The following is a 26808-nucleotide window of genomic DNA, read 5'->3' on the forward strand; positions in this document are numbered from 1 at the left end:
ACAATTTGTATTATGGAGCATAACTCCTTAATTCTCAAGTTAAATGCGATCACTGCAGATAGTGGTTTTGCATGTACCCAGCCTGCGCATGCAAATTTCCAATGTCCGTAGCTTGATCAGGTGTCTGCTCATACAAAGGTACTTTTGATGGGAACCAGCAGGAAATACATACATGCATATTTATAACTATGAATGTGTATCTAAGTTGAAAAAGAGCGCACATTATTCCTTATTTTTAGAGGGGAGATACCTTGGTCACACAATGGCACTATGAAAAACCTGATGGTCCTTGCATAACAAAAGGGCTGTGGTTTTCCTTTTAGAGTACTCAAGCGTCCCTTCTAAGGCACATACACATGCAGGAGAGCCAAACAGCAAAAGAGAAGCCAGTGAAAGGGTCAAACAATGTCAGTCGGTGTTACCTCTTCTGCTTCTGGATAAACATTGTTGTCTAAAAATAGTAAATAGCCTTCCTGATCCTGGACTGGTAAAGTGAGGCAGAAGGATTTGAAACAAAACTGCATTCTCCAGGAATCATGACACAAAAAAACGCTAGTTTCCTCCAAACCCTAGAAATCCTACTATTCATTATATTTATACAAAACCAAAGCCCAGCTATAAAAAATAAATAAAGCTAATCACCTAGATATCCCTTTCTGTAATACACATGCTAGGATCTCATGCTTTTGGCCTCTTGCCTCTGCATTCCCACTGACTTAAGACAACTGGGAATTTGTTAAAGTGAAAGGAAAATCAGGGTCATTGAATTCACCAGTCTGTGACAGTAAAGCAAGCTACTTTTTGTAATGTATGTACAGGCATCATATGAGCATTAATTGGCAGCTATTTCAGAATGCTTGGATATTGTGTGTTTGCCACAGTGTCATGAAATGTTATAAATACACAACTAATAAAGATGCCCAAGCTGTAGATGCAGTCTTGCAATATGGACAGCCTACTTCCATCTAAATTAAGAAGGCTCATTTTAATTCTGGATACAGAACAGTGTAGAACGTCCTCACTCTTTTTGCATGTAAACCTGTTAAGATTTCAGACTGATGGTTATTTTCCACACAGGGAATCAGCGCTTCCTCAGCTCCAGCAGACCTACTGGATCCTGTGTGGTTCTACCAAATGAAAGGAAGAAGAGAAAGCAAAGAATTAGAAACCACTACAAAGGAGCGTTCCTGAACACCAAGTCCAAAATTGTAGGGACAAGACGGGGACAAGGTGAGAGAACAGACAACATGGATCCTCATTTCCACCCCATCTACCATTTCTAAACTCCTTTATTTCCACCTGAGAGAGACAGGAGCAGTGAAAGCTCCACTACCCCCAGCCAAGCCATCCCAGACAGAGAGCAGGGAGGAATTTTATAGATATTATGGACATTTTCATTCCAAATTCTCCTGGATGTGTCATAGCTGTTGCTGAGCACCTCCCTTATGGACACCCGCTCTTAACACCCCTGTCAGTGTTTAATGTTCGCTCCCCTCAACCAAATCTTGAGCTCCACTTTTACTAAAGCATGAATAAAACACATTCATCTATTAGCCCCCTTTCTGCTACTTTCCTAATAAAGAAAAGGCAAAGGAGTCGCTTGTGGTATCTTTTCTTACTTCTCATAATTTGGCAAATCTCTTCTCCTTTTAAGTAGATTCTTTACTCTCTCTCCAAGTTATTCTCCACTGGTGCAACACACTTTTCCTCTTTTCATGGACCCTTTCACCCCAAATAAATGTCTCACAGTATCAACTCACCATGCATCAGTTCCAGCTCCTCATTACCAGGTCCATTTTCTCTTCCGCAGAGACATGCATAATTACATTTATGCGGTATAGCATATATAAATCACCTATCATGTGGTCATACGTTCTAAAAAATTGACCTGCAATTGTTATCCACCGCAAGAATTTCAGCCCAATTATTTCTAGCCATCAAATCTAAGCCGCAAAGTCAAAAGTTGACTGAATATGGATTACTGGGGCTGGGTTTTGGAAACAGTAATTTGTCATTTATTTACCTAAGTCCTACTTTCAAAGCTACTGTGATCTCATCCCCACAGGCCTTGAAATTGATTTTTGAAACAATGCTTAAATCACCTTTTCATCTGGCAAACTTTTTCTTGGTACTTGGTTCAGAGGTTGAGGTTCACCCTGCCTTTTCACATACTGCTCCGTGCACTGATGTCATCTGCTCTCCATCCTCGCTTACTGCAACAGGGCTGGTGAGTTACTATTACCACACAGGGAATACGTGGGCAACAAATGAAATTTTCCTGGCACTTTCAATAAGCAATGACTAATAGCTTTTTAAATTATCAAAACAGTGTCAAAAATAAATTATATTTAAGGTTACATTTTCGCCGCCTCCTTATTTGTATGTACAAAATATGCCCACATAATTGTATCAGCTAATTAGCTATGCAGCTATTCAAATGCATTTTCAAGTGCAGCTGTATATGCTCAAATGTAGATTTTTTTTCATATCTGAATGACTGTAAACACACAAACCAGAAGCCCGATGAAGATTTGGCTATTTAATCTAGAGGATATTGCATATTAATTAACACATTCTCAGTTTTAATAATGTAAATCATTGTTATGGTATCCCTTTATACATTTGCAGTTTCTGCATGAAAAGAATCGCACCCGATTCATTGAAGAGAAATCTGGTCAGAGACTATTATAAAATTCAGAATGTGCAAAAGCTCCCACAAACAGAACAAGCAAACCTGTATAATTGGTCATTCACAATTTACTTCAGAGTCATTCTGTTTTACTGACTTATATTCTTATTGTTCTTAAAACCTTTTCCTAAGAGTTATTTTATGCTCTAATAAATGTTACTTTAAATCCTCCCATTTCTTTTTATTTAATCCTGCAAATCTTATTGCTTGAAACTTCCAGTAAGTATCTGCAACAGTTACATTTAACCTTCCATATGCCCCTCTTTCTCATATAATCGTTTACCTTCTAGGACAAAGTCTGGTATCAAATTTCCTTTCTTTTTATTAGGCTTTTTTCTTACTGCTAGATGGCACGTGTAACCCTTAGGCTTACAGTTTTACTAAGTTAACTAACTGTCAGCACTTTTCATCTTCCCTCAACTTCTTTTCCCTCCGCAGATTTATCTCAATTGATTACCTTTGGCAGTTCTAAAAACTTTCAAAATTTGGTCTGCTGAAATTCAATACCAGTGCAAGATGACATAAGGACAGTCTATGACCTTGACAAGAGATAATGACAAATTCTGAGCACACACCTCTAGTCAGCCTTGACTAGTCTTATTTGAGTTCCCATTCAATGCCTAGAAGTGTAACTGGGACATGCTATACAAACCATGAAACCAAAAGTGCATTCTTTTCCTAGAAAAATATGTATTTCCTTCCCTTTCCCAGCCAATGAATAAACAAACATTTCTAAGTTTTCCTTCTCCTCATCACTTTTACAACACTCCAACTACTTTGAGTGGAATCACACCATCTGACTGCTTTCCCTAAGGTAGATGGATACAGATTATTTTAACATCTCTTTCTTTTTTTCCTTCAGGAGGTCGAGGCCAGCAAATTTTATACCTGACAACCAACATGCTGGAAAGTCAAAATTTAAACAAATACTCTGTATGCCTCCTGCTCTAATTTTTGCTCTGAAAATGAGTATTTCTTATGCTGATTTGAAACATGAGAAATAATCATGTGTGGCCATAAAAGGGCCACATATATAGGAAAACAAAATCTGTTGGTTACACTGAGCTATTTTTGTCATATCTGGCCTTCTGGCTCTACTCCAACCCCATCACTCTAGTTATGTCACTGACTTACTACCATTTGCTCATCAACTCATGGCAGTGCTCCATGACTTCTCCAAGGTGATTCACAGAGCACGAGATGCAGCTTAAGGTAGCTTCAAATGACAATAAAACGTGCAACTTGCCAGACCAAACACAACTTCTCTTCTCTTTCTACTAGCCCCAGTCTCCTCCTACCTGTGCTTCCCCTCCCAGCCTGCAGATCTTTCCGAGCAGGAGGAAGGACGTTATTTGAAGCATCAGCCTGCAGATGTTTCCAAGATGTGTCCACGGTTAAGTGAAGGTGTTCCTTTGATTTTGTCCAGCTCAGGAGTGGATGAAAGTAAACGGACTTTTTCTTTCATGATTCTTTCTTCTGCATTTAGCTACTTCTGAAATGCTTTCCAAATGTTTTCTCAGGGTTTGGCCTAAAATCTTGGTATGCTGCCTCCTAAAATTCTCCTCCAACATATGTTATTTGCCTTGAAGTTGATAGTGTCTTTCCACTTCAGAAAAAACTTCAGTCAGAGGAACCATGAGATTCTCTATTTCCAGACCAAATCCATTCAGTTATCAAGGAAAGAATTAGGTCTTCTACAAAATCGAGTTAGGGCATCCAGAGAGGAAGCTGATCTGCTAAATAAGGAGGTGCCATTTTGCACAGTGCCTTTTCAGAGCTGAACTGCCATATGCTGCTGTCTACCCCTCCTTCACTCGCATCCTCTCTGGAGGGAATCAGCTCTGTGTACTGCAGTCCACTAGCTCAGCCTTCCCCAAAATTGTGTGTACTTCACAACTGGTATCTAGTTGCAGGCTAATGTCTTCTCACCCCACCCCAAGGTGCTGAAATATGTTTTCAGCTCTTTAAGCACCCTTGAAAGGAGCAGATGCATCTTTTCCACACACATTGCGCTGGGTGATGCAACAGGGACGCAGGCTCCTCGGAGGTCCCCTGGCAGGCTGAGTCACAGGCACGAAGCGGCTGATGGGGAGAAGTGACAGTCGCTCGCTCTGTGTGCGTGACACCGTCTTTTTGTCTCCGATTCCTCGCGTGTAGCACATGGGGTTGAGGAGGTGGAGGGAAGCCACAGTCTTGTTCTGATTCTCTTGCACCGCACCAAGGAAGCAGAGGAGAGAGGCAGTGGGAGAAGAGCTAAAGCTCTGCTAGGCTCAGCCTAAATCTATCCCTGTAACACGTGTTAACAAAACAACAGCTTCACCACGTGCCGTTAAGGCTGAGCAAGCAGTACCTTCTGTGTAAAGACAGACTCTTCAAAGTGCTCTACAACGCTAATGCCCATAAGGAGTCAGGACTGTCTACTGCACTAATACTCAAAGCTCTTACAGCTTGGTCCCTATCTTCTCTAGCCACGCACGCACCCAACCACTAGCTTCCCAGCCCTTCCCAGGTGCAATAAACCCATTGCCCTCAAAAAGCTTTGAAATGGAAGCTCCAGCCCAGACCTCCCTCTTGCAACCTCACCTAAGCCTTCTCTCCTGCCACGTCCTGCGTGCCAGCTCACAGAAGGCACTCCTAACACCACCACCCCGCCTGCCTGCCTTGCCCCCCCTCCAAAGGGACTTTGGCATCACTTTGCGCACATCGTGCCTCCGCAAAGCTCCAAGGGACTTGCTTCTCTCTCTCTCTCACACCCATGCCTGCCTCTCCACTCAATAAAATAAACTAAAAAAAAGGATGGAAGTCAGGGGTCAGGTCTCATACTTCTTCCCCAGAGAGGCTGTCCCTTCAGGGAAAGGCAGGCACTGGCAGCAGCCAGAACCGTATCAGCGTCAGTAAGTGCAACAGCAAGGAAGAAAGCACCCAGCCTGACACACAAACACACATTGCATTAATGACCTTTGTCTCATTTTCTGTTAAAAACGTTTAGTTTCCTTCAGGAGCTATGGATTTAACAACCTCGACGGCTACCGTGTTGTTTGTTTCAGTGACACTTTAAGGCATCTCAGAACACGCAGTAAAAAATGCAGGTGGCAAATAAAAACTGATAAATGAAACTGCTTTTACATAATTACAAAAACCTAACCATAACTGTACTAATATCGTACTTATTGCTGTGCTGTTGAGAACCCACTGGTGTAGCAGAAATGTAACATGGGTGAGTAAGCAACATAAAAATGTTTTTAAATCCCTCCTTGGATCCCTGGAAACCCACATGTTGTTTCCTGGCACTCCAACACTTACCAGTTGGCTTGGATGAAATTACGGAAGTGGCAGAGACATACCCGTTTCATCATCACATTCATTCATCACCCTTTATCCTCACTCTCGCTGTATGAGAAGCAAGCTACATGCCACCATGAATACAGGGCACAGTATCATGGTCCCTCTCGCCTTTGCCTTCTCAATCCAGCCCCAAGAGTTTCTGGCACGGGTGGCACAGCTTCAGCATGGGAGTTGAAGGGAATGCCCAGCCAAGAAGTCAGAGCACTGCCTCAGATGTTCAGAATCAGAGGTTTTCACTCCAGAGGGCAACTTAGTTCCCGGACTCATGGCTCCAGCTCAAGAGCACTGTTGTCCCACCTCACTGCCCTTCCAAAGAAAACAGTGGGCTCAGCTCTGTCCTTTCAGAGGATTGAAGGTGACTACCCCTGAAGACCACCCCATTTTAATGGGACTTAGGGAGGCACATGCTCACGGCTTTGTCTCGGCCTTGGCTATGCGGCAGGGGTTCAGAAACACTCCTGCGGAGAAAAAAACCCAAATGATAATGACGATGTCTGGTCTGGAGCACTTTCTGCCTTCTGCAAACAGGTACAAAACCTGGCCGTATCCTGAATCTATGCTAAAGATATCTAGATGCCTATTTTCCTGCCTGTTCCCGCACTTTCTAGTACTCTGGTTTCCAGAGGACGGAAACTCAGCTGCGCAGGCTGCAGAAAAGCTTCGGGTCACGCTACACAGCTCTCCAGTTGAGTAACTGGGGAGCAGGACAGGAGGGTGTTACAGAACAGATCCGTTCAGGGACTCACCTGTAGCACACACTCACGGTGCGGGCAGCACAGAAACCAAACCTGGGGCTTAGGACTTCATTCAGAAACCTGAAGTCAGGCACAGCTGAGCCTAGCTTGTAAGGACCTACACCTTTTTTCAGACAGCCCGATGAATATGCAGGTGATGACTGAGAAGGCATCTCTTTGAGACACGCATTATCCCTGCGAACAGGTAAGTGAATGCACAAAATGAACGGAGACAAAAACTCATGCTCATGACAACGGAGGACAGAAAATAGTGGCAGGTGTATGGATAAACAGCCTGAACACTGTTCTACTTTGACCTCGTACCATTTTAAGTCAAAACACCAGTCTGTGCAATTTTACACTAACTTATTTTAAGTGAAATAAGTGGATCAGTATGTTTATATTGCGACTATTTGAATACATTTAATGGCCAGCTGAAATTCCAGCAATGAATGGCTCAAAGTCAGGCCACCTCTACTAGCTTTCATAAATGGAAATAGGATAGAAAAATCAGTAGCTCATACAACAGAATTCACTGGAAGGTTCAAGGAACCTCAAAATGCGCAATCACGACATATCCCGCTCTTAGGAGCCGTTTGCTCCTAAACCCAAACACTGCATTTTCCTTTACATTTTGAAAATAAAGGGTCTGATTTCTTTTATACCTTTCTGTGCTATTTAATATAACTGCAGCTGTGTCTCTTGCTTCATTATTTTGCACTGAAATCTCCAGTGATGCATAGAATAACTTAAAAATTGTAGAGTAGGATCTTTCTGTGGTACAATTACTTTTTTCTTTTTAATAATGGTCCACTTTTAAGAATGCCAAGAGTGGTATAAAATGACATACTCCAGTGGATTCTCGAATTCTTGGAAAAAGATAATTAAGAAAATATTGCGCTCTGTCAGGATTGCAAATTATTTCTGTGAATTCCTCTGAGATCTGTACTCTGTCTCTTCAACAGTTCTGCCTGCAACTGAGGTTGGTTGAGCTAAGGAAGGTACACAGGCAATAACTAGGTTATTGAGAAGGAAAGCACTATCAAAATCCTGTTAAGTAGGTCATTATGGGCCTCATATAGCTCTTACAACAAAGTTCAAGGCAAGGACTACAGCATACGATGCCAGGACCCTGTAGAGATCTCTGAAGTGATGGTGGCAAAGAGTACTGGAAAGAAAGATGAAATCTATCCTGTCTAAGCTACTGCTAACACCACAAAGGCCAGGACGGTGGTAATTGGCTTCTTTCTTCCAGGGAGATGCAATCTGAGTTTAAACAGGTATTAATCTGCACAGCTCACCAACCGCACACGCCACCATTGAGCCTACTGTTTATCTTGCTCCTTGTGCTTGTTAGCCTTCTACAATGAACAGTACCCTGAGCTTAGAGTTCTAATTGGTTAATTTACCCATACTTCCAGGGGTAAAAGAAGAACAAATAGACACTGTCCTTTTTGCAAGGATATTCAAGCATGAATAATCAGAACAAAGGATGCCAAGGAAGCAAAAAGTGGGGGGAAGAAAATCATGTTGTCAACTCTCTTTGATCTTTATATCATGCTTGAAAAATCTTCTCAACCAAGGAGGAGGCAAGAAAAGCCCAGGGAAATGCTAACTCCAGAGGCTTCAGAAAAGAATCAGGCTGCTGCCATTATACATAACAAATCCTCATCTGACTTTGGTTTTTCACACTGATACATGCATACAGCAATGTGCCCCCCTTGTAACACTTTTTTATAAGCAGCTCAATTAATCCAGTTCATTAAAACATACTGAAGTATGAGCCTTGGATCATACACTGGTCTTCTCTCAATTAAGCTAAAAGTGGATCCCTTCATTTGGAGAATAAATTAATTCTAGGCAATTTAAAAAAAAAAAAAAAGAAAAAAAATCCAGCATTTAGAATTGTAGTAGGTCATTGCATAAGGGGCCATGTTTGATATGAAACAAAAAAGTGTGTTTCTGAGAAGCACGCACATACACATGTACAGCATTTGAACAGGTGCTATTTGTCACAGTCTACCACAGATGCTGTCAGAGCTTACAGAGAAACACAACGGCTATTAAAAATGATTCACCATGCTTATTAACATGACAAAGCATAGGAACTGTGAGCTAGTAATTAGGATGTATGAGATTTTATAAATAAAAGGTTTTTAAATGTTCTGTAAGGACCCACTCTTAAAACTCCTTACTTACATGAGGCCATCAGCTTCAGGACACCAATGTATTCAGTAGGATTGTTTGTGTGAATAAGAATTACTCATAAAGGGTAAAGTCTGGCAGGATTAGGCACTGAATATAAGCTCTTTTCACAAACTTTAAAATAAAAGTTAGACAAGAAATAAAATCAGAAGTTTTACTCTTGCTTAGCCCAAGGGCAATAAATTATTAATCCATAACTCTGAGGGTTTTAACTCCAGACCACAGTACAAGTACAAAGAAATACAAGAACAAACATCTAGGACTGAGACGTGCTCTCATTTATACCAAGGTAGATCTGGACAGGCTCCTTTGATTTCCCTCAGCATAGCCAAGAACATTTCTCTGCCATCTAGCCAGGAACTGCTCCCATTGCAGAGCCCCTAACAGCAGTCTGCAGAACAAATTCAAGTCCTTCTGCAGCCAGAGGAAGCCAGCACAGCACGAAGCCTCATAAAACCACCAGCAGAAGCTGGACAGAGAGTAAGGGGTTTAGGGAAACACTAAATTTAATACTAAACCGAGAAATATTTTAGTGACATTTACATTGCAGAATATACACACAAAAGGGGAGATTCGCAATCTACTATTATCAAATGCTGGGACACTCAAAAGCGTGGAGGATACGCTGCTTCTACTCTCAGTGGATAAAGAAAAGGTTGTGCATACCGTGCACTTCCAAGCCTCAAAGGACCCAACCTTTTGTTTCGAAATCAGTAGGTATAAAATGAAGCCTTATACCTGCTTCAAGACTACTTCAACTTGTCATGAAAAGACTTTTTAAATTTCTCTTATTTCTCTCTTTCATACATAGCCCTGAGGAACTTCCCTAATCCATATATGTTTTCAAAGGTTTTCACAGGTTTTAGAGTCATACCCAGAACAAGTCCTTCCTGAAACACCTTTGATGACTTTACAGACATCTAATAACATTAAGAACTACAGCTCAAAGACAAACCTGAACAAATGACCTTGAAAAACATGAGAGACAAGAACACAGCAAGAAAATTATTCTAGGTACAGAACTTACAGCAAATCAACTGTATCTGAACTAAAACTGGTATGACTGGAGTTGTTCCTGCCTTCTTGTAGGCTGAAGAGTGGGAGCTCCCTAAGGCACTGATGTGGTACCATGACTTTCCCTTAATCAACAAACACAAGTTCAACTGAATGACAAGCTGGAAAAGATACATAAAACTTAGCTGGGAACTAAGACTGAATATATTAATGTGAGTACTGCCACAGGAACTGTCTTCACAATTAAACACAACAGGGTCAAGATTTTACTGTGTGCTTCTGGGTATTGAAAGACATCATATAAATGATACTGTTCAAACTAAGCATACCCATACACATCAACAGAAATTGCAAACAAGCCTCTCGTGGCTTCGCTGATTGCTTAGGTCTGGGAGGTAAGACCGGTCATTATTCTGAGCATGGGGGTAAGCTCAGAACTAGGTCAATGTGCATTATTGTGAACAAATTTAACAGCTCAGCCGAACAACGTCTTGCAGCCTGAAAAGATGGCATAAGGTCCGGTAACGGTAACAAAGTGCTACTAGCCTTTCTGTGGAGATACACAGCAAGTCTCTGCCATCAAAACATAACTGCAAATTCATTACAAGAAAAAAAGAGGAGGGAAGGAAGCATGAAATAAGGAAAGATGGTATCAATCTTGATGGTCTATCATAATCTTCATTAACTACAAGCACGTTACAGTGCTCTCCAAAAGCAATCATTTCTGATGTCAGAATTAGAAATTAAAATGTCTGAGGATGTGCTCCACATCCTGGGAAATATCTGCTTTTTAAAGTATTTCCTCCTTAACAGAATAAAATTATCAAAGGCAGTTTCTGAGGAAAGAGAATTCATTCTTGAGAACCAAGTAAAAATTTCATCCTGGCAGGTCAGAATAAAGTAGAATCCTAACCCATACAGACTTTAGCCTTGGAATAATATTTGAAAAGCTCTAACCTAAAGAGACTTGGGTTTCACTCAGAGTTTTGCTGAATGAATTTATATTGTGATTGCAGAGTCTCCATGGAAGCTCTGGCTTCTGGGCTTTACCAGATGAAAAAACTGCACCGATAATCTGAAGGAAGACAACTATTTCTCCTGCTGTCCATCACAATCTATTCAGCACGGACTACCTGGGATTCTTGCACTTCACTCTGAGGAGTTCAAAACCCCCTCATCTTCCCTCAAGCTCAGTCTATCCTTTATCCTATTATTTTGACCCTTCAATGATTTACAGTGTTGACGATGCACTTTCTCTAGCAATTGTTTCCATTTCATTTCCAAAGCGGGATGTTCCTCTTTTTAAAAATATAAAAAAAAAAACCCACCCAGAACATTTTTCTACACACTGAAAAATCCATCCATCAGTGTGATAACCAACTTCAGACAGTGGGCCGGGCTCCTGGCTGACATTGCTTCACACCACCCATGCAAGCAACATGAACTTAACTCATTAATGGGAATCACATATCGTTTCCTTCATTAATCTACATCACTTGTGCAGTTAAACCAGCATGTTCCCATTGTTGTTGATGCTGAGTATGGTGTTCTTATATTGTTGCTTACCCAATTCAGTGTTGCTTCAGCTGTAACCAAATTTTGAGTTTAGATGTGAATGAAATCATTCCATCTCAGGCCAGTAGCAGCCCAGTAATCCCAAACCCACCTGAACCAGCAGTGGTATAAGGCACAGAAACCAGGGCTCATGACCCATACGCTGCTGAGCCCCATGGCAAGGGAGGCACTGAGGGGGAGGAGGAGGTGAAAGGGAGAGACTGTGAGATGATGCAAATTTTCACAACTTCAAAGTCACCGTATTAGGCAGATCTGCCCTAAGAGATAGCCGTTTTCAGTTGAACGAGTAACCAAGCAGTATTTTCCTTGATTCAAAGCTGGTTTGATGTGATGAAGATTTAAAAGCAATCACTTAGGTCCAGTTCTAGCTGGAGAAATTAAAAAGTGGGTAGAAATGAGCTGCCCATTCAGGATCCAGTTCCTTTCAACACCCCGGATAGATAAAATCCCAAAGACTCAGAAATCAGCTACACTTGAAGAAGTTAACTATATTTTTCAGGGGTACAAGGCTTGGCACAAAAAATTTTATTCTCACAGCTGTGCCAAATCCCTGGAGGATGGTTTATCCTAAAACTGACTGGTTTACTTTTTCTCCTTTTTCCTTCATCTATCCAGTCTCTACTTAAACATTTTAAAATTACAGATGTCTTATAATTCAGACAGTGGGGTTAAATATGCATAAAATGACGACACGTGTGAGGAGTTTCCTTCACAGCCAACACACAATGCCTGCTTTACAGTACCTCTGAGAAACCTTGTTTTCAGCTCATTCCAGTAATATGTCTGACTAGAAACATTAAAAAAAAAAAAAAAGAAAAATCACAGGATGGCAAGAGACATACACATTCAGAATGGCTCTTCTCAGAAAATAAACACGTTTATCATTCCTCTCCAAAGTTCCCAGGGGACCATGCCCAAATCCCAGGTGTACCAAGCAAAGCCAACGTAGTGGTGGACTTGGTAGCGTCAGGTTAACAGTTGGACTCAACAATCAACCTAAATGATTCTACGATTCTATGATGTGTCAGCACCCCTTTCCACCTGGGGGGTGATGGAGTTCAGATGCAGAAGGGTATCGCCAGCACACCCACAGCTGTTCCCACGGAGCTCCTATTCACTGCAGGGTGAGCACTGAGCATCCTGGCACAAGACAACCCTGCACACACACAGTGCTGGATCTTACCCATTATTCCCTGCCCAGCTGATATCAACCTATTTATTCTGCTAACGGAGCCATTTATAGAAGGCTGAGACAAATGGTTCTAACTCAGTTGTCAAAAAACCCCTACACCACTAATATTTACAAAGTGCTTCTTGTGGGTACCATCTCAGTCTAAACACTATTTGTTTCTTCAAGAAACACAAAGCTCTGAAAAAGAAGATGAGAATAATCTCCATAATCACCACGGTGTGTAATTCTTCACCTTTTGAAACAACACTGAAAGGATACATTTTTGATGCTTTATTTTTGTTTTGTCTCGGTTGCTTTAATATTCCTAGAATCTTGAGTACATTTTTCCTTTTAAATGCTCATGTTCTTTCCCATTTGTCTAATATTGATTTACCTCCTGCCAGTTGTGCAGAACTCTAATTTAACATGTTTTAGTCGGATCCCTTGTTTTCAACAAACTTCACGAATGCTACCAAGAGAGCTCAGAAAATGAAAGACACTAGCTAACCAAGTAGCACAGAGCATGGAGAACCATTATTTGTGTAGATACCCTGTAAACATAGTGGCTTTACGTTTATTTTTACCAATAGCTAGCATCACAGTTAACAGTCTTAATAATTATCCTTATTTTTAATGTTGTTATTTAGAATCCTGAAAGACAATGAGAAAAAGATCATTTGGGACCTTTTCTACTCAGGAGTAGGAACACATTAAAGTGACTTGATTCAGTCACAGTAATTTAAACCTTTCCTTTAGTTTTCTGTCACTTGGAAAAAATACCACAAACCTCTGATTTGCTTTAAAGTTTTAGATTTTATCATCAAATGGCTGTGAAACAGCAAATTTGTTGGTATAACCTGAATGATTATCAGAGATGCCAGTTCACGTTAAGAAGCTGGAAGACTGTATGCTTCTCATCTTTTTCCAGGGTGCAAAAACATAAAGAGATTTTAAATATTTAATAAGAAGAATAACGTTCCAGAAATTGCTCTTCAGTGGAATACATGCACCTGAGGTTAGTGGAAGCACTGAAAGTTTTAAAATGTGAAGCACTCATCCTAAAGCACATCAGCTTTTAGTAAGACATCACAGATGATTTTTGAGTTGGTAAGGGCAGAAGGACAATATTAAGAAAGCAGAGGGACTCTGGCCCCTCTCTCATCTTGAGTAACATGGGGAGCATCTGCCCATTCTGCTGGAAGTCAGGAGAAAGCCACTTGTCTTCCATCAGCCAATATGACCAGCATCAGTCTTAAAAAAAAAATTTTTTTTTTTTTAATCATTCTGCTCGCCATTTAACCACACTGCACAGAATCTTGATTTGCCTTGGTACCTTAGTCCCACTGAAAAGGAAAAAAGCGAGGAGCAAGGAAAAGGTCTTCCACAGGCAAGACACTACACAAGAGGAACAGAAGCAACAGAATCTGACTTTCCATATGGCTAAACCAGCCCCTGAAATGGGACATAGATTCAGCTGTGATGCAGAATACGAATACACCAGGAAAGCAGTACAAAGTAACTTGAAGTTGTCAGGTTTAATTAATAAGTACTTAAAAATGCCTGATGCAAACAAAGCATTAAGGTCCATTGATTATAAAAGATGTCATAATCAATCTGATGAGGACATTAATCCGAGTACAGAAACATGCAAGTCACATAACTCAAAACTGATGTCTTAATTAAGCAAATAAGCTACTCGATGCAATGCAAAGCACACTGAATATTTAAAGAGGTACCTGGCCAGAGCTGATAGGGCTTCTTCATTTTTTCTTTAGTAGAGCTACAAAAAATTGGTAAAGAACCAGTCTCAATCCTTATCACTTACATACATTTGACAAAGTTTTTGAACCCCCTACTGAGACCCACCCATCTGTATCACAACTTTAAGACTCTGGGCCTTGACTGCTTACGTCATCTTTAAAATAGGAGAAAGGCTCCTCAATCACTTAGACCTTTAGAAAATGTTTAAGAGTTTTCACTATCTCTAGTTTTCTGTTTCTTTCCTTAATACCATTCAAACTGAACATTTATTTTTGTCATCTGTTCAGTCTTTAAATGCTGCCTTTCTTTCTGCCTTGCAAACAATCTGAGGACACAGTGATCACATCCAGTTCAGTCTTTCCCCCAATTGCTCAAAACAAGCAATCAAATAGCTGTCTAGATGCAAGTTCACAAGCTAAAAGCTCTGCCGAGCTTTCAGAAGACAATACTCTGGAATAATTCACCATCTGGGTACTCTTACCCTGTACCAAGAGTACCCGTGCACAATATTAGCACAGGTTAGCTACAGCATTGTCAGTTCCCACCAGCTTTCCTGGCTCTAGCTTCTCCAATTAGACAGGTCTTGTGCTACAGAAGTATGAGGGTTTCCAGAGTGTATAAAAATCCATCCAACACCGGCTTCATTACTGATCCTCTCTGATTGCAGACAGGACTGGGTTCAGTGCGAGGCACAATCCAATTACCTGGGAGCAATTTCTTAGATTGTCCTGAAATTGTAGTCAGGCACTTTTAAAAGCATTTCTCCCAGAATCAAACACAAGAATGACAAAGAACAGGGAAAGATGAGAAACATCTGAATACCATCACAATCCTGCCTAAGTATCCTGTTCAACAAAGAAATGCAACTCTTCTCTTGTCTGTTTTATCAACACAGAGCTGCTAAAGGGAAATAAAAAAATGAACTCGTACATTTTAGGGCTTCAAAGCCACATAAACAAAGCAGGACTTTATTAATGGGGACACTGCTGATAGATCCACGCACCACAAGAGTTACTCATACAAAGGGCTGTATCACCTTTAAAAGCTGGGCTGAAACTTTCCTTTGTGTGCTGTTCTAAAACCATTCTGTAATTAAGCCCAAAGAGATGACAGACATTTATTGACAGTTAATGCAATGCTCCCACGATGTATTATCAGGCACAAGACCAGAGGCGCAAAGCCAAGTGCTGTTAATCTCCTAGCGAGTGCAGTAGTGCCTCAGATACATACTGCCTGAAAATATCTGGTGATATTGCTAGTATTTTTTAAAAGGCAAAAGTCTTGAGTCTTCACAGAAACTGATACACTGATTAACCCAGCAAAATAAAAGCGTCGTGGAAAAAAACCTGACACAATTTTCCTAGTTTTTAACCCCCTTTCCCCACATAAGGCATGATGTCTAAAAAAGGACTCCCCTCCTTCTCCTTACCTCATCTTTTACTTTAGCAGTGTCAAATCTGATCTTTCGTGCTTGGCTAGAAACCTTTCCAAAACAAGTGAGAACGTCTACCAGCTTTTACCCAAGGGAAAGGAAGTGCTGAATATTCAATCATAGGTTTCCTTCCAAATGCTCTGCTTGTTTGTTTTAGGGAAGCCTTAAGAAGAGCAAATAAGAGAGGTTTGAAATCCTCCCAGCAAAGCTGACTTCTTTCTCTGAAGGTCATCCTCAAGTCATTTCAGAACCACAGAAAGAGCCGGGGGAGGGAGAAGCAGACTCAAAAGAGACCTTTCCTTCTGAAATAAGTTTGGTGCTGCTGGCTGAGCTACAAACATGCCCTCAGGTGGAGGTTTGCCACTTTTACGGACCCAGCCAACCTTCCCCTGGGGAGAAAGATGCAGTAAGAAGTTCTTCTTGCAAAAGTAACTCCAGCACAAGCACCACACAAAAAAGGAGAGCTCGCCTCTTCAGAAACACTCCGCTAGAAGTGATCAGGGTTGCCAAGGGTCTTATGGGCAAGAACCTTCTTCCTCGGGACAAATCTTAATCCCTTTTTTTCAGGGCCAGTGCTGAAGCTGGTATATTAAAACTGTACGGTGTGGTTCTGAATCAGACAGACCCTGGATATTCCTTCACAATTTACGGTCTGATCTTACTGAGAACATGCACTCAAATTTTTAGTAACGCATTTAGCAAACATTAACTATGACTGACATGCATATTCAGAGCAAATTTTGCTTAGGATCCAAACTGAAATTCATAATCACGTTAGCTATACATGTTATTTAGCAGATGTTGCAACCTGACTAAAGACTTAATTTTGCGTAAACCTCGAGAAAGACCCGGGAACCCAGCGGGAGCTCTGCCTCAGCGAAAACTGCAGGATTTGGGGCTCCCGTGCAGTTCCACGCCAGGGCAACACCACCGTCATTCCAGCGACAGCTCCAAGACACCCTGTTTCTGTAACTAAAACGAAACGCCACCCCCCCCCCCCCCAAAAAAAAAACCCCAAGCAAGCCAGAAAACAACAACAAAAAAGCACTGGCGGGCAGTTCAGGCACCAGCCGAAGCGCTGCGTCCCCTCCGCAGCCCCCAGCGCCGCCGACCCCCCGCCACCGGCCCCGTTCCCTTTCGGCTGCCGCCGGCGGGAGGACGGGGTGCCCGGGCAGGGGCGGCCCGGCGGTTCGGCAGCGGCCGCGGCGCAGCCCCGGGACTGAGGCCCGCCCGCGGGCAGCGCCGTCGGGGCCCGGGCCGGCGGAGGGGAGCGGGGGGTCCCGCCGCGGCCCGGCGGGAGGGACGGGGAGGGACGAGGCGGGGCGGCCGCGCTTCGTCCCGGCTGTGGCTGCGCCCGGCGCACGGCTCGGGGCGGGGAGCCGGTAAGTTAGCGGCCGATGCCGGCTGCGGGCGGGAAAGTTGCCTCCAGTCAGGGCCGGGCGGGCGGCACGGGTAGAGGCGCCGCCGTCCCTCGCCTCACCGGCCGACCCTCCCCCGCCCCTGCAGCCCCCCCCCCCCGCTCCCCTCACCTCACCTCAGGCGCTGCCTCCTCCTCCCCGCCGGGGTGAGGGAAGGCGCCGGCTGCTCCCCGCTCCATCGCGGACTCGCCGCCTCCCCAACTCCACCCGCAGCTCGCTTCGGATCGGCGCGGCCCCTCCACCGCCGAAACACCCAGTGCCGGCCGCGGAGCGCCGCCTGCCGCCGGGGGCACGCAGCTGGGGGCGGCCCTGCCGGTACCGCCGGGAGGCGGCTCCCGCCCCGCCGGGAAGCCGCCGGGCTGGGGCGGAGGGGAGGCGGGCAGCGCTGACCCCAGCCCGCCCGGCGGGGCGGGAGGGAAGCAGCGAGGCGTACCCCGACGAGGAGGTAACGGCGTTAATACCGCCGTTAATATATTTAACCGTCCCGGGGCTCGTAGCTCCCGCCCGCAAGCAGCTGATGTGAGTTGCCCCCCCCCCCCCCCCAAAAAAAAACAAACTAAGCCCCAGCCTTAATTTAACGCACTTCCAAAAAAGTGAACGCGCTCTCCCGGTCGGTGGGCTTGTCCCAGTCGCGTTGCTGGTTTGGGGTGAGTTTACTCCTTCCAAATCCCCTCGTAGGCTTCAGCGCAGCTAGTCCCAGCCTGACTCCGGCAGGTAAGTCCTGTCAGCGAGCCCGGGGTGGGTGCGAAATGGAGCCCGGGGTGGGTACGAAATGGAGCCCGGGGTGGGTGCGAAACGCTCCCCGCGGCTGGGGAGAGCTGTTTTTGCCCCGTTTGTGCCTAACTCCGGTGGGGTCGGTCGGCCCCGGGGGAGCCCGAGCGGGGAAGCGGCGCCCAACCGCCCCCGTCACGCAGGGCCCCGTTCCCTTCGTGGGATGGGGGTTTTTGCACGGATCCCCCTTGCCAGCGCCCGGGGGGTTTGCGACTGCCCGCGGAGGGGGGCTGCCAGGACCCTCTCGGTGGGCAAAGCGGGGAGCGAGGTTCACCGAGGCGCTGCCGTTTCCCGGCCCGAGGTCTGCGGTCTGGCGCTGGGGGAAATGTAAAGGCGCCCGATGCTAGCGGGGGGGGGGGGGGGGGGGGTGTCTGCCCGCAGGTGGACCCCCGCAGGATGCTGCTGCACCACGCAGAGAAAACATCAGAGTTGTCACTTTCGTGGTTTTGATAACGAGGATGTCTTGCTGGGGTTATTTTTCCTCCGCCCCTCCTCCCCTCCCCCGGCGCTACACCAAGTCGCGACTTATTTGCAAAGATTGAAATAAATTTCCTGAGGTGCCTCCTTTATCTCTTGCCAGTTTCTTCAAAATGTCTCTGTGGCTAGTGTCTGGCTCCAGATTTTTGTCAGTCTTTACATCTTCTAATTTATGTACTGTGTATTCTGGCATTCATTCAAATTTTTTTTTTTTAATATCCCCCCCCCGGGGAAACTTCTGGCTAGTTCTGGCATCTGTCATGATTTTTGCCTCTCAAGACTGAAGCAAAGATTATGTATGTATTAATTAGTGTCTATTCTCAGGTAGTGGATCAGCTGCAAGAATATGTCAGGTCAAACTTGATAAAAACTGCCAATCCCAGGCAGCCCCTTGTTTCTGCAAGGAGCCAACTCTGCACGTCTCGGAGAAAGCTGCCTGTAGTTTTACTGATGCTATCTGTAGATATTAGGGAGGTTCTCTTTATACGTACATAAGCATTTCATGCTTTTACTGATTGTTGCTTACATTCACTACAAAATCTATCAAGTTTCAAGGAAACACTTCATTGCTCTTGAACTATTTGATTTTCAAGGTAATGTTGGAGAAGTAATTGTCAATTTAAATATATTGTCCTCTAATTTCACTTAATATTCTGTGATTCTTGCATAATGAGAGAACAAACAAACAGGACCACCCATTCAACCTTGCTTATGTCCTTCTCGGCTCCATCTTGGCACTGCTTCTTCCATGCTCTCCATGAATCACTCCCTTCAGCTCTCCCACTGAATTCTGTGGCAATGAGACAGGCATCATAATATCTGACCTTGTTTTTACCAACACTGAAGAACTATGTGAAACCACTTGCCTTTCTCATACAGCAAGATCTTTTGATTTGTTTGCTGCTTGACAGCACACATAGCCTGGGACGTATTTCCACTGGCACGAGATCTTCATGCATTTACTTTTCGGTGCCTGTTCTGTGTATTTATCCATTTAGCTTCACCTGCGTACAGCTTGCACTTCCTCAAAATGCTCTGTGTTAAAATACACCGAGATATACTTTTATTATTTCTTTTTTTACTCTGTAATTCCTAACCAGTGATTTGCCGAGGCTATGGACATTAGGAGCCCAATTCCGTTCACAAACTGAGGTGGCACCATTATCTTCAGCGATTACCTTTTGGTTTGCACTGGATCAAACCCTGCTGTGTATGGTTAGTTGCACGTCCCCAGAAGTGAATAGTGAGCGTGACTGCACAGGTGTAATTCCACTTTTGTATCTGTCCAAAGTATTAACCAATATTTTTCCCCCCAAATCCCACTAAGTTGCAATTTCTTTACTAGATGCAATAATTCTGATGATAGTGAAGAGTGTCAGTGAAGATCAATAGCAGAATGGCATTTATGGGATCCATGCCGCTTACCCTCAAAAATAATCCAACTCTGCATTTTCGAACAGATAGAGAAAAGGTTGCATGGAGCAGTTAACTGCTTTAGACAGGATCATATTTGTACAGTCACGGCAGAGCTGATGTTGACAGCTGGGTCGCTGGCTCCAGCCTTCTTCACACAGTGACGTTGCTGTTGTGCTGCTTTGTGCTGATGCCCCTCGTAGGCCATCTCGTGCGTGCCATTCCCCGCCTCGCGCAGCACCCAATCCTTCTGAAGACCCTAGCAGCAAAAGTGGGCCGCAAAAGGTAAAATGGCAGCTTTGTTTCGTGCCCGTGCCCATGGAAGAGTGGGATAGCTACTGTTCCTTCTTACTCTTGTTCCCAGGCTTGCCTGGAGTAAACGCAATTGAGTTTGGTTTACAATCAACCCTTCCTACTGCAATTAAAAAGACATTTATATGGTTTTCTGCGAGGAGCTCTCTTTACATAGGAGCGTGGGTGCAGCCACTTCCAGTTTAAAAATTCCAGTTTCTAGTTGGACCAGGTCCTGGTCCTGCTCCAAATGAAATCACCATCTGAAGTCCCAATTATGTCAGAGGAAGTACGATTAAACACTTTGTGGGTGTGTTTACCCATTTCTTCCTGATCCATCCCACTAGCGTTGCCACTGCTTCTGTTCCACAGATGGCAGCTACAATGGCAGTGACAGGGCAAACACAGACGCCAGGGTGCACCTCAGCTTAACTTGTCCAATTAGTTTAAAATTTCTTAAATATGTTTAAATTTTTTTAACAATAATAAAAGCACTCACACTTTATATGCTTGCACTGCTTACTGAGAGCTACTTTCAGAAAGCAAAAAAGTAGCTTTAAGTGTGATACTTCAAGGTTTTTTTATCTGAAAGCTGAGAAAAGCTGGACTGTTATCCCAGAGCTGTGAAGAGGAAAGGGTTACCTTTTCCTCTGGACTCACAATAGGATGACTCTTAGCATTGCTTTTTTGTTATTTCTTTGGATTATGTTATCACCTCAGTTGTTACTACTGCCATGATGAATTTGGTTTAGGACTTGTATCATCTAATCCAGAAAGGATTTTACAGGTCAATAAGATGTTTCAGGTGAGGGTCGAAAAGCACTCTTCAAATATATTCAGCTTCTCGGGACATTTTGGGGATAAGTAGTATTAGGGATTCGGGTTTATGTATGTGTTTGTTAGTACATGTGTTTCACAGATGGAGGAACTGAGACACCGTGGTTAAATTACTTCACTGGTGACCGAAGAAACAGGACATGGCTGTAGGCAGTAAGAACCTGTCCTAAAGCTGTAATTTTGTAGTTTCACCCTGGTGTCCCAGTCAGCCAAGTTGTTTTAGCTGCACGCTGGTATAAAAAGTTATCTCCATCTGGCTGGAAGGGACCGAGTGGTGAATTGGAAGCCTTTGCAGAGGACGTGCCTAGAAACAGTGGCATCAGGCAGAAGCTGAGGTTTATGTGTTATTCCTGTGTAAAAAGAGGAATCACAAAAAGGGAGGGAAGGGGACGGTGACCATGAATTTTGGGCACCTGGGGTGTGTGTAGACGGACTGTGGAGATGGGTATAGAAACTCGCTCTTCAGAATTGGTGGCAGGGATAAAAGGAGGCCCCTGGAAGCCTGACTCCCACTCCTCAGCCCTCATAGCAGACAGAAATCCCAGAGATGGTTAAGTGAATGTGTCTGTGAAGACTGTGTTGAAAACTATTATTGTAATATTTTTGATCGATTGTCACAAAGTATTGCTGAGTGTGCTTTTGAAGGGAGAGAGAGGCAGATAGCAAAATTTTGGTACCTGTCATGGAGATAATTATTTTTGTAGCTGTAGGGAGGGAAAAGGATGGGGGAAAAACAAGAAAGGGAAATGAAGCATTGCTTGCTTCAGGTAAGAGTGATTTTTTTCAAACGGGAAAATAATTAAGCTGAACTTCTGTTTACGTGACTGCAGCTGATTCCATTCAGGGCACCTGATGCGAACAAAGTTCTCAGAGCTAAGAAATTATACTGCAGATAGCAATGCAGTGGGGAAGGATAATATAATTGTATCGATGACAGCAGTGTAGAAAATACAGTAGTTTTTCCCCTCAAGTTATTTGTGAGTAAAGTGGTCAGTGCGTGTGCAAAATATTAATGATCTGTTATAACAGTGGCCATGTGTATATATTACCTAAATATAACATTTTCTTTGTATTTATGTTCTTTTGTATAAGAAGAAGGAGAGTTTAGGGTTTTCGGCAAACTATATATAGAAATTATATAACCTGCTGGAAGCAGGATGTACTTTTTATATTAAAGCCAATTTTTCAAATTATTTCAGGGAAAATTACCCAGGTTGGAAAATCACAAGAGTTAAATAAACAAAGGAAATTAAGAAAGTCACAGAAGACACCATAGAGCTACTGTGGTGATGGCTTATAAACACTCCATATCCTTTTTGTGTGGAAACAATCTTGCTGTGAGTTACAGCTCTCGTTTTTCCTCTTTTATTAGACATCAGGCTATGTTACTGCAGCTTTGCTGAGAGTCACAGCAATGAATTCGGGTCTCTATAATCTCTTGTATCCAGTTGCAAGAGCACAGTCGTAACAAACAGCATACAAGCCACCTTCCAATTAACGCTAAACTCAATTTTAAGGTAGTATATGCAAATCTACCCTGAAACAGAAACCTCATTAAACTTGTTATTTACAAAGGTGTTTATTTTCTTCTCGTTGTGTTTATCTCCAGAGTCACGGGAGTGGTGGAGGGGAGAGTAACTCTGCCAAGCAAGAAACTGTTAGCTACCTGGCTCTTCGATTTGAAAATGAGACCCAGGTATACATATTAACAGCATTTATCAAAACAGGAACCTTATGAGAACAACATGTGTAGTTAGATTTCAGCTACTTTTTTCCAGAGCAGATGCCAACTTACACTCTAAACTGTCCCTGTGTAGAGATCTGACCAAGCTGCCAAACCCAGGTGGCTGGCAGCGTACCTCGCACCCAGGCAGCAATACTGTCCCGATTGTAGACCACACCACACGTTCAGAAATTGCTTGTCTACAAAGGGCTTGGATGTAAAAATCAACATATGTCCGCCTCCGTGTTGGTATAACAAATCCCAGCAGCCATGCTCAGGCTGAAAAGATATTCTGCTAGTGTCGGGATTTGCCCACTCGAAATACCAAGGCAGAAAACATTCTATAAATGGGAAGAAATACAGAACGTAAACTGCAAGCAATTTGGAAATTAGGTTTCGTCTCGCAAACGAAACTTAAGAACCCGGGGCTCCGAGATGAAACCGTATTTACTGAATAAAGACATGGTCAGGCAGCCAAACAAATGCAAAAAGAATCCAACAGTGTTAAGCTTGATCCTGTCCTGCTTTGGGCAAAGTTTCAACCTCAAGGGTTAATGCTTCTTAAATACAATTCGTTGTGTAAATTCAACATTGTACCTAAAAGTATTATATTTGCTGCATTACAGGCTTTGTGGTCTGAAGGGTTCTCCTAAGTCACTTGACTGAAAATCAAGGACAGTGAGAGAAGAATCATATCAGGATGGTCTCTGTGGTGTTTATCTACACTACGCTTCTCAGAAAAAAATTAATCCAAATTGACTAGTTTCAGATTTTTAAAATGGATCATTAAACCAAGCTAAGTTCCTGTGTTGACTCTCTTATTCAGAACTAAGGTTTTCACAATAAATTGTAGTTCATTTTGGAAGAGAAATGAAGTACATCCCCTTTAATTCTGAATGTCAATACACAGAAATTTAAATCAGTTTAACAAAACAACTCTGAAAGTTGATTCAGATTAATATTTAATCATCCAGCATTCATGTCGACTGAAGGCTTACGAGCACGGCAAACAATGTGCTGTAAAGTAGCTTTTAAATTTTCATTGAAGGAGAATACGCCATTTTCAGGGAAGAGTAAACTGGCACTAGGAGTGGTCCACAGAAAGAGTTAGTGTACAGCAAGTTTACAGTCCCGCTCACTAACTTCACAGTAACTTCCTCTATAGACGGGCATCCAGATAGATAGGTAGAATTTATGTCTTATTCAGCTTGCTTTGCACACATTGCAGCATTTTGGGTACAAAACAGATCAGAGCGCAAACAGTGAATGACGGCTATGTCTGCATTAGGAGAAAAACGGTGCTGAGGGCCCAACATCTGCACTCTGAGTGTTTGAGGAGTTTTTCCTTCAGAGTAGCTGTAGCGTGCTCCCAGGGACTCAATGCCCATTAGTAGCCGAAGCCCATCTTTCAGTTTAGCTCCTGCAGAAGGACCCTGAGTCAGGCAGTGTGAACCTGAGCACAGTAAATGGGGAGAATCAAGAAACTATTTTCAAAAGCACGGTCCTAATCTGAACTGCAGTGCTAGCGTAGGCATACCCAAGCAGAGCTTGCCTTCCACAGAAGGGCTAGTCTGATGGCAGCCTGGGTGCGCTGCGAGTCTGGGGTGACCGGTGTCCTAGAGACCTGCTAGAGGATGGCTGGGGGACTCCCTGAGTTAGCAGAGAGGTTGGTATTTTCCATTTTATGGAAAAAAAGGATGCAGAAAAGGACTCTCCATCTTGATGCCTATGGCACCGTTCAGACTGTCACAGCACTTGATGCAGAAGTAAGAGAGACTTTGTTCAGAAGATGCACAGCACTCTGGTATGAAAACCACATTATAAAGACCGCATTGAGAGCTGGCCCTGAAGCTTTTCTTCCCCCAGCCTGTTTGCCATGAGAAACAGTAAATTAAATAGCATCAGAAATGTTGGACTCCTATATGTAATGAGCATGCAGCCCACAGGATTCACTAAGCAAGAGGTCAGTGGGCTTAATGAATTTGACTGGGTCTTTTTAAAGACACTGTATTAAATCTAAATAACATTTTCAGCTTCTTTGTGCAAGCTGAAGTTACTGCAGAGCTTTTGAAACAAATTTCGGGCTTCGGGAAGGGATGTGCTACTCCTGACTTAAGTGTTGCATTTGTTAGCTATGTACATTGCTGTGAGTTTCATCTTCTGGCCTTGAATCCACTTACCACCGAACAGGAAAGAATCAGGTAAATGATTTGCTTATGTTGTGATTAATGTCGTGTTGCTGGTATATGTGGCATCTTTTTCATAAGAAAACAACAGACCTACTGTTCCAGCAGCTTGCAACATTATTATTAGAATAATAACAATAACTTAGAGAAAACTGTGAGGTTCCGCAAGTGTGCTTTTGCTCTTTACACAGCAGTTAAGATGATTGAGAGGAAAACAGATGGTCACAGGTGGGTCCCGAGTAGCTGTACACAAACCTCAAATATCCACCTAAGGCACAGTCACCTTCTGGGATTCAGGTGGCTTTTGAACAACCAGTGGGCTGTTTGTAAATTATTCATGTGGATACTAGCCTATTCCTACACATGACAATAGCACATGAGAGAGGTGGGAATGGCTGCTGGACAGGGAAGGTTAGGGTAGCAAGATGCACATTGTGTCATCTGTGAACCCTGTCAGTTACGGATTTTAAAAAAAAAGGGAGAGTTAGAATTTGCAGATGCCGGTGCAAATGCCAACAGCCAGAGGAGGGTGGTTTGGAGGAGAGGGAGGGAATGCGCTTACCCCATTAATTCCAGCATGGCTCACATCAGCGGTGTGTCTATAAAAACAAAATAGGATGCTGCTAAGAGTGTAAAGGAAGGTCTGATGTGTGCTACATCAGTTTTTAAGCTGAATGATGTTTAAATTATTTTTTTCGCAAGTGCCGGTGGCTGAGCTATAGCATGAAGCAGAACAAAGCCACTGCAGTGAAGAACATGAGAAATTTCAGTGATGGTACCTGCAGAATAATTTAAGCAATTTTGTGTGATAACTGGGGCTTTTCTCACAGTGTTTAGTCTTGATGAGAACAAGACTGATGTCCTATATCTACACTGCTTATCACATTTACTGCTTAACAGCAACAGAGCTGCTGAAAACAAACAAACAAAAAATGGTCAGGAAAGTCAAGTGATTGCATTACCACGTAATGAATGCCCAGAGTCTCCAGCGGTACTTTTGGCAAAAAAAAAAAAAAAAAAAAAAAGGATTTTCAGGATTCGCAGGACTGAGGTGATCGCTGCGTCACAAAAGAGCCGTTTGCTTTTGGCTCCTTCTCCCTCGTTGTACTGAAGGAAACTTCTCCACTTCCACAGTGGGGGAATGGTTGCAGAGCAGAAGGACAGACAAGCAAGGAGAGGGAGGGAGGCAGTTTGTTAAGGAGCAGCAGCCATCTCGGGTGCCTTCGGCTCGTTTTATGAAGTGCAGCCAGTTTCAGAGGAAGGTAGCTCGGGAAAAAGTAGGTGCTAGGCTGCGTGGGAGCTGGTAGGCTGTCCCTCCTCACCCAGTGGTTAACCTGAGCTAGAAGATGAGGCTGCTGCTTTGTGAAATGCTTATTGTCATATAATGGTCACGACGGAGACGAAACTGCTGGGGAGTGCAAAATTGGCTCACTTATACAAGTTATAACCTGACTGACAGCATTCACAGCAGCCCGATCAAACCATGCTTCGTGCTGGGGCTTTCTTGAGCTGAATCACTGCAGGCAGAAGATTTCACTCATTTTCCATTGCCCTCTTTCAGATGCTTTGGAGGTGTGGTTTTACTAATTTCAACAGAGCCCAACAATCCTTTTCATAAAGTTTTTTGAGCCTTTTGTTTTAGAAGGATGCATCCCATAAACCTTTTTGTTAGATGGTGCACATTGAAAAGGCATCTTCGCTGAACTGTTCACAAAGATCTTGCCGGTTTTTTTTTTTTATTTTTTATTTTTAATAGGGAAGTGGCA

At 43.3% G+C, this 26808-nt stretch overlaps 1 protein-coding gene and 1 long non-coding RNA gene across 5 annotated transcripts in view; one reads left to right on the forward strand and one right to left on the reverse strand.

Moving 5' to 3' along the window:
- Positions 1–17608, reverse strand: part of KCNG2 (potassium voltage-gated channel modifier subfamily G member 2) — a 60833-nt gene extending 43225 nt beyond the window's left edge. The window contains exon 1 of one of the 3 annotated variants that reach the window (XM_052801599.1): positions 17461–17608. The gene's annotated coding sequence lies outside the window, so the exon portion shown is untranslated. Of the gene's footprint in view, positions 1–3987; positions 4195–14469; positions 14490–17460 lie in introns of those variants that run through there. The other 2 variants (XM_052801754.1, XM_052801686.1) reach the window with 2 other exon arrangements.
- Positions 17609–17752: 144 nt separating this feature from the next.
- On the forward strand, positions 17753–23661 carry LOC128148244 (uncharacterized). 2 transcript variants are annotated; one of them, XR_008237233.1, is made up of 4 exons: positions 17753–17789; positions 22333–22470; positions 22743–22829; positions 23483–23661. It is a non-coding gene; the product is annotated as an uncharacterized LOC128148244 (long non-coding RNA). The 2 variants fall into 2 exon arrangements; XR_008237228.1 differs by lacking the exons at positions 17753–17789; positions 22333–22470 and adding an exon at positions 17918–18058.
- Positions 23662–26808: the final 3147 nt, after the last annotated feature.

The sequence above is a fragment of the Harpia harpyja genome, chromosome 1, assembly GCF_026419915.1.
Source record: "Harpia harpyja isolate bHarHar1 chromosome 1, bHarHar1 primary haplotype, whole genome shotgun sequence".
Lineage (NCBI taxonomy): Eukaryota > Metazoa > Chordata > Aves > Accipitriformes > Accipitridae > Harpia > Harpia harpyja.